Below are 14,929 nucleotides of genomic sequence, written 5' to 3' on the forward strand. Positions count from 1 at the left end.
AAATATAAGCGTTTTAAAAAGTAGAAAACAACTACCTGTAGTTAAAAAACTAAACATGTTTTGCAATGTTAAATCAGATATACTCGTAAGGTTAAACGTTCCTTTCTTGATGTTCTTAAAATGTTTTATTGTTCTAAAGTATCCAAAGTTTTCGTAAAGAAAATCAAACGAAACATTAAAGTTATTCTGTCCACAACCTGCTTTTAACACCGCAGTAATATTTGCGTGATCTGACTTTCCAATTTGATATTTCATCAAGTATTTTCTAAATACTTGCTTCAAACTTTGTGTTTTTTCTATACTGTCTTCGAGTAAATATGGTGAATGTTGTGAATAATAGTTTCCCATTTCTTTATATTATAAATATATTTTATTTAGTATTTTATTTGAACCTAAACTTTTTCTATTTAAATTATTGAAGTTTAATTAAAAATATTTGATTTTGCACTTACTAAACTAAAGTTTTGTTGTAAATATATAAAGTCGACGCTAATTATGATGTTTTATTGTAAACATGTTTGTAAAATACTTAAAATAAAAAATAACATTAAGAATATAATGTATTTAAGTTTTAGTTGTAAACAATTTTACATGTCATTTCGTGACACTTTTTTTTTTATAACACTACTTGCATTTAATAGTAAGATTTTCAATATGTAAACTAAGTTTGTTAGTTTATTAGTTTTAAGCTATAAACTGTTATTAGATGAAAACTTAAGCTTAATATATAATATAAATAAGTATTATGCTAGTTAACGACAGCTATTTGTTATTTTGATTCTAATTCATTACACAAAATATTCAGTTCATTTATGTAACTATAATTAAGTTTTAGAACTGTTGAGTATAAATGTATAAAATTAACTAAACTAATCCGAATAAAAAAACTAACATTAAATACTAACTTAAAGTATATAGTAATATAAAAAAATAATAATTAAACTTTAATGAAATGTCATCCAGACGCGTAGTTTAGTACGTTGCTGCATATCTGCAGAAATGTATATTATTGTGCAAAAAAATCATTTTTGTTTCAATTTTTCAGCTTTGAAAGATTCTGTTATTTTAGCTTTTTATTACATTAATACCTAGTTTTGCAATCTTAAAAGACAGTTTTTACATATAGGTACTCTTTAGCAATTAAAGCGTCATTTAAAAATAATTAAAATGAATACTATTAAATTTTATACAATTTGGTTAGATCAGATTTCATATATAAAAAACCAAAGCATTGTATAGAAATCGTTTTGAAATCTAAAGTTATTACTTTTAATGTGAGAAAATAAAAAAGTAAAAAGTGAATGAGATTTCTGTTTTATTGAAGTTTTTGTATCGACTTAGAAATAAGACTTTTAGGAAATTTACATTATTTTGTGGCACAAAAAAGCAAAAAAAAAAGTTAATAATTATATATGCAACAATTTTAATAACAAGAAAGCATCAACATTTAATTGCAATAAATAGATTTTCTGAGTTGTAAATTGCAAAATTGAATCACTGTTATAGACAAGTATACAACAAATAAATTAAAATACTGAGCATATCATTTTAATTTTTTTTCATGAAAATTTAAGTATGTAAACCTTTTTTTGAATAAATAAATTAAGAAAAAAAAAACGATAAACTTGCAACATGTATAACTAAGTTTTAAAACTTAATAGTTTTTTTATTGGAAATAAAACAAACAAGTTCTAGATTCTTTTGTATAGTATTTGAGAATATTCAATTTGCATTTTGTTCTTAAGCTTTTATAATTGTTGAGGTTAGTTTTTTTTTACAGTCTTTAGCTTGGTAAAAAAATTTATATTCTACATCAGAGGTCGGCAAACTGCGGCCCGTGGGCCAAATGCGGCCCTTTATGTCAAAATCTGCGGCCCGCGAGCTCATTTTTAGCCAAAATTATATAATTTAAAAGCAATAAAAATTAAAGATTTTGTAATAAAAACTTACTGTTAGGCTCTTAATTCAGTAAACTATCTTTATTAGTCCTAATGTTGCTTAATTTATCGTATTTTTGATCTAGAATAATATTTTGATGCTGATTACTAGAATTTTTTTTAAATAAATGTGGCCTTTAAAGGTTTATTTCTAAATAGTGCGGCCCGCGAGCTTTTTTTCCTAGTGAAATTGGCCCGCAAGTTACATAAGGCTACTGACCCCTGTTCTACATGGTTGCCGCAAAATTACTTTTGATAACTCTAGGATATTTTAAATATTGTTTTTTTTAAACTCAGCCTGACTCAGGATAGTTTTTTTTTTATATGTTAAGCTCAGGATATATTTAGGTATTTTATAATTTCAAAACAGAATTGTTTTTAGATTTAAAACGAGATTTAGTTGGTTTAGTTTTAATAAGTTGTAAATATATAACCTCTTTTGTTAAAAAACTTGATTTTTATGATTTCTAAAAGCTTTCGTTAAGATTTAAAAAACACTAAAGATGAATCAGTCTGTTATATGTCGCTCAGGACAGTTTTATTTTAACTAAACTAGTGGTATAGCAACCCTATGTACTTAAATACATTTTAACCGTTAGAATTAAATTTAGTTTACCAAACTTGATAGTTTAAGGCTTATGTAAAATTATTTTATTAAAATCAGTTTTAATAGCCATATAGAGAATTTAATTTTTTTTTGAAAAATTTACCACAACTCAAAGCTCAACTTTTTATAAAGCGGAATACATATTAAAGAAAATAAAAGAGATCACTTTTTGAAATATAGTCTTTTTATATTATTTTTTTTTCATTGTAAACTATCTCAGAATCTTGAACTATAGTCTAGTTAGCTAAAATGACTACTAAATTTTATACATGTTAGATCTTTCAGCAGATGATATCTTTATACTTAAAAACCATTTTAAAAGTATTTTAGGACTAATTTGTTGCTAACTTTCCTTTAAACTCTTAAGAAATTTTATAAAGTGTACTTTAGGCTTATGGGAGGCAAGTTATTTTGAATAAAACGCGCTAAATATTTAGCAGTTATAGTATTTGAAACTAAGATTTACGTGGTCAAACTTAGTTAGTTAGGTTTTTAGGTACATTAAGTTAGCTGGTTAGGTTGTTGAGCGTTTTTATGTTATTTTTTACAGAGTCTGTAACTGCAAAAAAATTGTATTTCTAAACGTATATTAGAGAAGCTTAAGATTGTGCTAAAGGGAAAATCAGGAAAAACTTGACGCTAAAACTGTTAAGGGAACAAAGGTAATGTAAATAAAGAAGAAAGGAGTCAATATAGAATTAAGCATTTATATAGAAGGACCAACTACACACACTGTCAGTGCTGAAAAAACGCAGAAAGTTATTATAAAAAATGTCGGCAAAATAAGAAAAGTATTAAGTTTTTCGAAAACATTTTAAAACTTTCATCTTGTTTAAATGAATCAACTGAAAGCAAATAATTAAAAACATGAGCTCCAGAGAATTAGAAAGTATGTTAAAGGCGTTAAAGTTATTATTTTTTGAAACTCAGGAAACAGCACTCGAAGTTACTAGTAAATTTTTTTTTGAGTTAGAGAAAAGGTTTTTCGTGAGAGTTGTTCTAAATTTCAGTTTTTAAGTGATATTTCTGAAGTTTTTCCCATACTTAATATTCGTAAGCTTAGGCTAACACTTTGAACCATAAAAACAGTTATCCTAAAATTCATTGGAAATTTAACAGTTCAAGGAAGAAGGTTTAGATCAGGGTTTCCAAAAATTGGCAATTATGCACCCTGGGAAGATTTTAGTTGAAGGGGATGGGAGGGAAGATATTTTTAAATGGGCGAAAGAGTTTAAATCCCTATGTAAACTGCAGATACTAAATGAAAGTTTTGTTGTTTGAATAAAATAGAACAGGTTAAAAAGCAGGATGAGCAATACCAAGTTAAATGCATTGGTGTACTTTGAAATAGAAAAGCACTTAGTTAATAATAAGGTTCAAGAAGAAAAAACAAGAAAGCATTTACATGTTTTTTAGGCAAAAAATACCAAAATTAACTTTTTATACAATAAAAAAGTATTGTCTTATAACTTATTTTTCGTTTTTTGTAATAGCCAACATGGAATGTGGTTTATTACCCTACTAAAAGATAATAAATACCCTAATGGATGCTTATATCATACTCAAACCCTAAACCATAATAAAACTTCAACATAATTGTAACTAAGTAGTCTTTAAGAAAGCTAATATATTCTATCCATTTTTTAAACTAGGAATGACTTGATTGAACATTTTGTTTTAAAGAACAATAGTAACACTAACAATTATTTAAAGAACCAAGTAGAGTATAAAAAAATTTATGCTTCAGAAATACCTCAAATGTCTTTAAAACTTTTAAACTAATGATTTACTAGATCAACTATTAAGGATCCTGTTGGATCCAGATTCCGTTCTTTTTTTTTATCTTTAGTAAAAGCTAGGTTTAAATACTATTTTTAAATTATGATCCCGACGGATCCAGAACTATTTTTCAAACTTGGATCCGGTCGGATCCTTAATATTTTAATTTGAATATTTGTTATTAAATAATATAAAATATACTACTTAAATTTCTTTTGCATAGGTATGTATTAAGCTTATATTTTATAAAATATTTATATGAACTTAGTTTATAACAATAACTAAATTTTATCAGTGAAAAATTAATATTGCAAATTAAGTTAAGTATTAATAAAACATGTCTAGAAAATCTGGAGATTAAACTTTTTTAAGTTCCTAAATTTTGGAATATTTCTTTAAAAAATAGAAACTTTCTAAAAAATAGTCACACTGTTCAAATAGTTAAAAACTACAGTCTATCACATAATTTTTTTTAATTTCTTAATTTTTGAAAATTGAAAAAAATGCTGAGTTTTTGCAGACTTTTTTATTTAGTTTTTTAAATGTCAGGTTTACTGGTTAAATGGCCACCATGCATAAACTATAAAGCTGTCCTGAAAACTACAAACTTTACTTTGTAACCTAAAACTAGCCTGAGTTATTCTGGTTTAAATATCCTGAAAAATACCTTTTTCTATATACCATACCTTATAAACTTGGCTTCTTAATAAAAATATTTAAGTTCTGCTAAAGTTGATGTTAATTAAAATAATGTTGCGATAATTTGCCAAAGTGTAAAAATAGAAAGGCAGAGGGATATTAGAAAATTTAATTAACTTTTATAATCAAGTCTTTCATTAAAGTACGGTTAAATAAAACAAAACAAGTAGTAACAAGTATTGCTTTTGATTCATTTATTCTTATCTAATATCTAAAAAAACAGTTATGAAGTTTAAAAAAATTCTAAAACTATCTAGATATTTTTTATAAAAAACTGTTCAGCACTAGTTATAGAAAAAAAATAATGTAAGCATAGTGTCTTGAGTTATCTAAAATAATGAAAAATAAAAAAAAAACTTCCATAGTTATCCTATGTTTACTTTGTAGGCTGAGTTTTTAGCTGCCATTCTTGTTTAATATAAACATTATCCTTAATAAACTATTTTATAAGTATATAGAGAATAAATTATTTAATACATTAGATTGATAAAATTTTAAGAGGCAGCAGTTGTACAAAAAAGTTTAAAACTTTTTACAGAAAAACTTTTTACTCTTAATATTCATCTATGACAGGGTTGGTAAAAAAAAATTTATCAAATGAAAAATAAAATCAAAGTACACAATTACTGCAAAAATTTTAGTAACAGAATATTGAATAAGCTTTATTTGCAAAGTTTTACATAATTTAATATATTCAAATGATAATAAATTAGTTCAATTAACAATGTAAATACTTTAAACAAATTCAATTACATTAAAACTGGAATATATGTTTTATATTTCAAAAAACAAAATATTAAAAGTTTCTAAATAAAACTAGACTATAGACTAAACTATATACTAAATTATAGAGTCATTAGAAAAATCTAATCTACGAAAAACTATAATTAACAACTGACTTTTTCTACTCTAATCAATGTATGTACTTGTATGTTTACAACATAAGATTGAATTAGCTTAACTTCAAGAAGTCTGATTCGCTTGACTAATTTGATACATATTAAACATTCAAAACACAAAAATCTAAGTATACAAAAACAAAAGGAGCTGATCAAAATAAATAAAGATTTTTTAAACTTACTAGATATGGATTCGGCAAAATCTCATCTAGGATCCAGATTTTTTTTAAAAATTAAGATCCGGCCGCTTCAAGAACCAAACGAAAAATTGCAAGGTCTGGCCGGATCTAGATCTTAGATCCGATAGTTCACTACTTTAAACAAAATACATATCTAAAATATTCATACTTTTAGAAAGTTTAAATTAGAAAGAGAATTATCTGTTTTAAACTAAAATAATAAAATACTTATGAAAAGGATTAATTCTTAAATACAACACTTCATATAAAACAGTTAAACAAAACAAACTTTACTAAAACAAGAACAAACTATAATAGAATACCTGTTAACAGTAATAAGATGGTGACGTTATTAGTCATATTTAGTTTACATATAGCTGAACATAGCTTAAGAAAAGTTATATAAAAATCATTTTCTCTTATCTTCTTACTTTCTTTCAATTTAATAATATTCAACTAAATGGAACAGCCAGTGAATTTTATTAAATTGTTAAGGAGATTTCAAGGAAAACTTTCTAGAACTGGTATTGGCCAGAGAGTAGAGATGTAAGAAAAAGTTGTTTAACTTATGACTTTATTAAATTTGTTTACACTGATACTTTTATATGCATAATGTTTTTTTATATGAAGATAAATTCTTTTCGTTTTAAATTTTTATTTCTAACTTTTTAACATTTTTTGTTATCTTAGTATTTTTTATCTTTATTTTAACAAGTTTAAAGGTAGTTTACAAAACTGAAAAAAATTAAACTAGTATTTATGCATTTTCTACTTACCTTTACATTTTGAAAATTGTAATAAATCAAGTTTGTTAGTTAAAACTGACCACATAAAATAATGTAGGTAGTAACTTAAATATTAACCAGTTAAAAATATCTTTAGTCATACTGTGAAAGTTAATAAAAATTATACACTTTGTTAGTTTTAACCAGGTTTTAATTATTTTAACATTTGTATTAAATTTATTCCCACGCCGTTTGGCCCGCCAGCTGAGGCGGTTTACCGGGTCATGCCACGAGGAGGCAGACGTGAGAATAAATTTAGTTGAGTGGCTGGTCAAGGTACAGTTGTTTCAGGCCACTTAAGCAAAATACTTAAGTGCAGCTAAAAATTTTTTGCTAAAAAAACCTCAATAAACCTGGAATTACTAAAAGTATTGCAGGTTAGAGAAATTTAAAACAAAAGCCTGGACCTATGAAAAATTCTTACTTGTTAAGAACTAAAATTTTGGTTTAGCATGAAAAATTTATCATAAAGATAAAGAAAAAATTGTCATCATCAAATTTTTGTTTTTATCAAAAATACATTTGAAGTTGCTTTGCGGTATCTTTTTAATTTTGTTATACCAATTAACAAACTTTTTACCTTAAAATTAATATTAAACTATAAACAGATCCAAAAACGTGTACTTATAAAACTTTAATAAAATTCAGATAACCTTGAAGTAATTTATCAAAAACCAGTTACTACCCTGTTTATATGAATATAAATTATGTTTCTATAAAAATGTACCGTTTTGTTTGAACTTTGTTAGCACTAATTTATATAATCATTTTAAACAAACTATTTTACGTTAAAAACAAAAGAAAATAGAAACTAATTAATTGATAAATGAGAGTACTAACAAATAACACAAAATCATTTTACAAAGCTGAAATATAACTAAAGCATAGGCTGCATTTCTAAGGTCACTTCAGATTGGGTGATATTTTGCTTATTTTATCTTTATTTTAAAGTAATAAAAATGTTTTTGTTAGTTATTTTAACAATTTGGTAAGGTGGGTTAGGGATAAGAACAGGGGTCGGCAGGAAGTTGGTGCTCGCGGGCCAAGTATCAAGTTTCCAAAATCTCTTGGGACGCAGTTTTAGTTTTAGTGACCTTTAAATAACCTTTTGGCCTTAGTTTTAGTCACAGTAGAGAAAGTTTAACTTTTGTTTAGTCTAATGTTTAAAGTGACTTTTAGCTACACATAAAACACCAATTAAAATATACATATTTATCGAAATAAAATCTACATTGACTAATATACTTAAGTCTTAAAAACTACGTTAGGTCTTGAACAATTAATAAGTTTAACTAAAAATTTTTATTATTTTACTTCAATCTAGCTCTCTTTAAAAACCGAACTTGAAAAACGTTTTTGGTGCGCTTTTATACATTTTTTTATGTAATGAACCGTTTTTTCATACTTTTAAAAATTTAAACTTACGAAAATAACTTTTGTGTTTTAACGAGTTTTCACTGTTTAAAATTTCAGTAATTAGTTAACTAAATAAAATTTGTATATATTTGTATGGTAAAAACACTAAAAACATATTAACTTAATTAATACTAAAATACTTTTATAAAAAAGCTTATTGATAATGAAATAGTCTTTTACATGGCTGCCACTTAAAAAGCAAAAATGTCTGAGTTGTGTCAAAGCAGTCTAAGTTGAAAAAGCTAAATACTTAAATACTTAATTAAAATATCATCCTTATAGAAAAGTACCTAATATGTAAGTAGGCTATAAAAAAAATATAATTAAATGACTACAATGAATAAGTCATTGAAACTATTATGAGAATTCGAAGATTTATTCAAAGTATCTAAAACAAAGGTTTTTACACACCTGAGTTTTAAAAATGTCTTATACAGGTTTAACCTAGTCTGAGTTTTTTTATTTGTAAACTAGCCTGTTTGTTTGGCAACCCTGTTTAGAATAAAGTTCACGAAATAAGAGATAAAAAAGTGTGTCAACTATTAATCAAATATATTTAAAAATATATAATATATGTCAGCTTGAATGGACAATTAAGTTTCTTAAACATTTTTAACTAACTTACAAAAATTAATTAAGCCTCCAATGAAGTAGAAAAACTTTATTTTTTTGAGCATTAATACAATACTTTATTTGCAATAAAGTATTGCGTTTAAAAAGAGTAAGTGTGTAATAAAAAACGAACAATAATAATTATAAAACGTTAGATAGGAGTTATTGCGAGAAACAAAATAAAATAAATTGCCTTAGTCAGTTTCAACAAAGCACATGATTATCTTCCTGTAACTACAGAATGGTCAGAAAAAGTTGTCAAGGCAATTACAAAGTAGGAATTACTAAAATTACTAAAAAGGAGATACCGTTTAGATTTTATTTATTTATTCAATCACTAAAATAATTCGTTTTTAAAAGATGTCTGAAGATTATTTAGCCGCAAGAATCAAATTAGGACGGTAATTAATCAGTTATGATGATAGTACTGTTACTACAGATACTGCTCATCAGCGAATTTTTATAGGAGGTGTTTTTACTAGCTTTAAAATTTTAAAAAAGTTTATAGTTTTAATTCCTATGCAAGGAACAACAAATGATAAAGGCATTTTGATAGCAAAGATGCAATGCGCCTGTATAATGGGTGTTGATTTTAAGTTTTAGTAAACAATGTTGCTACTGACTTATTACTAGACACATGATGGTAATACGATTTTGTTTAAATCCAGATAATGGACTTATGTTGTTCAATTAACTTCAATTAGTAATAAACTAGGAAGTATTATGTGCGAAGACAACAAGCTTATAAAAATGATCAAATTAAAAATTTAAGTAATGAACACAATTATGTCAAACAAACTTTACCACCGACAGTTTTGAGAAATAGTAGAAAAACGAAAAGTCAATACGTTGACCTAGTTTCGTTTTTGCTTGATCTTTCGTTAAGTTTTTGTTTTTATGTTAAAACGCGTCTATGATTTAAGTAATGAAATTCGATCTTCAGAGTATAAATTAAAAATTTCTGCTTGTAAATATAAAAAAAATATACAATTTTTAGCATTTTTGGTATGTCTTACATCGCAATTTAAAAACTTAACTTGGTATGACAAGGAAAAAAACAATTCTATGAGAAATGGTACAATATTATGACTGTTAAACATAGTTAAGACTGTGGGAATTTCAGATTAAAAATAAATACAAAATTCCACAACCTTTGAATATATCAAAGTAAAAACAGATTTTTATTTTTTAGATGCAATTGAAAACTTATCGAAGAATATTCCACACGACTTTCTTACCTGCAATTATTAAAAAATAAATTCAAATCATAAAAAACTACAAAAACGTTTTTCTTAAATATAGCGCACATTTACAACCGAAGTTTAATACGTGCGACAGCTTGATTGAAAGTGCTTTTTATTTTGTAATTTGAGGAGTATTATAACCTATTAAAGAACGCAAAAAAAAAGGCAAAAAAAAATTGCCAAAAAATATTGTTAGAAAATTTAAAGTTAATACCTAGCAAAAACTATTTAATTTTATACCATATATATATTATTTCAAGTTTATCTGTACATATTAAATATAACTTATAAAAACAATAACAACAATATATTATTTTAAACTTAAGTTAATCTAAAAAAGTATTAAATAAAAAAGTGGTTCAAAAAATGAGCATCTGAGTACATTAGTATGCATAGTAATTTAATTGAAGTGCACAAAAAAATTCCTAAAAAATCAAAAATTTTATAAACTTAATTTTTTATTATTTTCTAATTTTTGATGTGTTTTTGTACACTTAAATATAACATATAGTTCTAAAACATCTATAAGATAAACATAGGTATAAACTAAGTACTTAATTTGTAAAGAAATACAATTTTGCTAATTTTCGTGCATTACTTTTGTACATGATGGAAAACATTTGTAATTAGTTTATTTATTACATAAGTATTATATTTATAACGTACTAAACCAAGCATTCTTTACACTCTGTTTCAGATAGTAACTTGCTGTTGTAAGAAGAAAGTTATTATGAAACTGTGAAAAAAATACTAGTCGAATGCTTAACTGTCCTTTTCTAATTTTCAAGCCAAAGAAGTAAAGTCTTTTAGTTTTTCAAATGTTATACACGGACTTTAGACGAAATTAATTAAATTAGGTTGAACTACTGAAAAAATTTAACTACAAATATATTTTTGCTCTGCGGGCCACATTTACATTTTCGCAGGCCACATAATTTTCGTTCGCGGGCCGAATGCAATTCAAAAAAGAAACTTGCTCGCGGGCCGCAGTTGCCGACTATAAGAATATAAATGTTTTTAGTTTTCAGTATTGTCAATTTATCTATTTTGTAGAAGCTTGTATGATGCTGTTAACGAAACTTACAAGCGCAGCCGACCTTAATTAAAATAAACAAAATGGTATATTTTATATATATATTTTTTATTAATACTACTTATATACTCACTAACTTATGAGACTTTATTTTGATTATTAATTCGTATGATGTAGCTATTTGATTATAGAAAATATCCTTTAAGAATTTATAAATTATTTTTGTTATATCTCTGTTTATAAACTTACATTAATAAAATTATATTAAATATTTATAAACTATAAAGACTGTAATTTGAATATATTGTACAGTTGTTTTTTTAAACCAACTTTAAAGTTGATAAATTATAGCGTTTGTGAAAAACAATTTTCTGTGACATTAAAATAAGTATTAATCATCTTTTGTAATTTTGATAAACAAAAACTACTTATTGATTTTTAAAATATATTAATTTATCTGCATAAGTTAATGACTTTAATAATGTGAATTTATGTACCGTTAATTAAATTGTTGTTTAATAAAAGTGAATAACTTGAAAATTAACCTTATCATAAAACATTTTTGATCTCTTTGAAAATAATAAATAATTATATTTGGGTTCATTGGGTCCATTTTAAATTATCTAATCAGCAATAAAAACAAATTATACAGAATTAACTTTTACTTTGTTTTTATTGCGTATGAGTCTTTATTTACATTTCTGGTATTACATTGGGCTATTAAAACAAATTATTTTTTAATTTAATGCAAAAAGTATATTCTTTATTTATATAGCGCTTGCTATTTAATTAAGACTAAATTTAATTATTATTAAAACTGTTCGCATGGATTAGTGAATAAGTGCAATAATTAATTTGCTTCTTTTAATAAAAGTAAACAGACTCCATAATAAACTTTGTGGTAAAATAATTTCGAAAGTGATAAATTAAAGTGTATTTTGATTTAAACAACATAATTTGTTATCTTAAATAATTTGAATCTTTAGAATAACGCTTCTACCTTTATTCGGGATTTTTTCAGTTATAACCCGCGGACAATTTCCACTCGATCAAATCTTAGAAACATTTACCGAAAAAAGGTATGAATATTAATAACATTAAGAGTAAAAAACAAGTTGAATAAGTAAAAAAAACTAGAAATAATAGAAAAAAAAAAACAAAATAACATTTGAATGGGAACTGTGGGAAATCCGTTTAATCTAAATTATAATAAAGAAAGTGGCTAAGTTTTTTTTATGTTATATTTAGTTAGCCATAAACTTGTATTGCGCGTCTCTACAAATTTTTCAGTGGAATCTCAGAATAATCTTTTTTTAAATAGTTTGATAAACAGTTTGTGGAAGTTTTTAATATACATTTTTCTAACATTACTATGTAGCTTACTTAACTTAAGATTGAAGCTATTTTTTTTAATTTATTTTTTTTTATTGGTTTGATTATATCTGAAAGTAGTATGCAAGTCTAAAGTAAACCCTACGCAAATTAAATAATAAAACTTAAGTATAAGTTGGAAGCATGTTATAGAAAAAGCAGATAACACATTATTAATAGCCATAGATAAGCTTATAATAGTGTCTTAGTACATAGTTTGAAAAGTCTTATGGGTTATAACTAAAAAGCTTGTTGCTTAATAAACTACATTTTTCAGGCAACAACAGTTTAGCTGAAGTATTAAATTTAACAAATGTTTGCGTTTTTATAATTAGTTAGTTAGTAGATAGTACAAACGTTTAATTTAATACGATTAAGATCAATGATATTTAATTAGTTATTTATGCGGAAAACTTAAAGTGTATAAACGTAGAAGACTGATTTATTTAATCAAAAAGTCGTTCCAAACTATTAGAAAAATAGTCTATTATTATTAATTATATTTAAATTTAACTACAAGTTTTTACATAAAAACACAAAAAGTATGTTTTTTTGTATAGTGTAAAAAAAGTATGGTTTATGACTGATTAATGACAATATTCGAAAACTAAAATTTTATATGTCTTGTTGGTTGCGATTTAAAACGACACTTAGCTACTCACACTAACAAAAAGATAAATCAAATGTGATATGTGCAACAAGTAAATCAAGAAGTCATATTAAGACATATAAATAAGTTCGTACTGGTAAAAAAGACTTTTTATTTCATGATTGTGGGAAAATTTCTGCTCTATAAGGCTATCAAAAAATATTTAGTTACTAACACTAAAGAGAAACTTATCAAATGTGATTTTCGTGGTAAAGGTTTTATTAGAAATCTTTATGTGAAACTTCACATGTAAGTTAGTAACGGTAAAAAAAGTTCGACGTTTAAATTACATAAAGAAGTTTTTACTTAAAAGTAGGTTACTTAAAAACTTTAGAATTTTTTTAGGAGAAAAAACTTATGGTTGTGCAAAATGTGTAAAATAGTTTACGCAAATTTCTAACGATGTTGGCATATACGTACTTGTCATAAGGAACTGAGTAAGGAACAACAATCAGAATTAAAATATAAAATACAATAAGTATCGTTTATGACTTTAAGCCAAGACAATATCGTAACACAAAGTTATTAATATACTAATTAATTTAAGTTATTTTTTATTAACTCAAAATGATGTATAAGTTTGTAAAACACGTTTGGTAGTTTTTTAGAAACTAGAATGCGCTAGGTGTGTTGATTACTTCATATTTTAATAAATTAGTTCTTAGTTACTACACCAAAACTACAAAAAAATCTAAAAAAAATGTCATAAAAAACCGTTGGTTGTACTGGACTGTATGTAAAACATTTAACTTTTATATTTTTTCTGCTTTTTAAATTAATGTATTTTTTTCGGCTACTTTAATATATTGTTTTTTTTTTATTAATATGTTAAAATGTTTTTTTAATTTATTAATCAATAAGCTCAAATTGTTGTTGGTTATCTTACCAAAATTAATCTATTCAAAGTTTGATTAATTGTTCAAACTAATAGCTAATATAACATCATATGTTGGATTTTAAAGGTATAAAAGATTTTCAATGTTATGTTTGATAGAAATGTTGGTGAAATATCTATTTTAAATCACTATTTAGTTACTTACACTAAAAAGAATCATTTAATTGTAGTTGATAAAAGTTTTACTGAAACTAATTTAGTAAAAACACACATGTTAGTTTATACTGGTACAAAGAAACATCAGTGTGAAGTTTGTGAGAAGAAGTTTACTTAAAAAAAATATAACTTGAGCGCTGTAAATTAATTAAAGCTTACACAACCAAAATACTTTACAAGTAACCCAACAGTATAATTTGAAATTAAATATAGAATTTTAAATTTTACTACCGGGTATGTTATTACAATGAATAAAGTATTTTTAACTAAATCTAAAGTACACGATTGTAAAATAAAGTTAGTTCAAAACTTTAGCAGCAATTTTAAAACTGTTTAACTCGCAAGTAACTTCTAAAAAAATATTTTTTTTGACTTGGTTATTTTGCAATAGATTTTACTCATAAGTTAAAAATCAAGATTTTTAAGATTTTGGTTCCATGCTATCAAGTGTTAAAAGATAAATAATCATACTAAATGTTAAGCGAAGTTTATAAATCAAATAAACAAAATCATTAAAAGGTCAAAAATTAATATAAACCGTTTAATGAATATCCTCAGATTATCATTTTCTACTTACAAGAAAAAAATATTTAGAAACTACCATTCAGTGATATAATTAAACTAATACAGGTTAGGTTTGTTTGAACCAAGTTTGAATACTTTTCTAG

The sequence above is a fragment of the Thalia democratica genome, chromosome 6 (genome assembly GCF_965202585.1).
Source record: "Thalia democratica chromosome 6, ktThaDemo2.hap1.1, whole genome shotgun sequence".
Classification (NCBI taxonomy): domain Eukaryota; kingdom Metazoa; phylum Chordata; class Thaliacea; order Salpida; family Salpidae; genus Thalia; species Thalia democratica.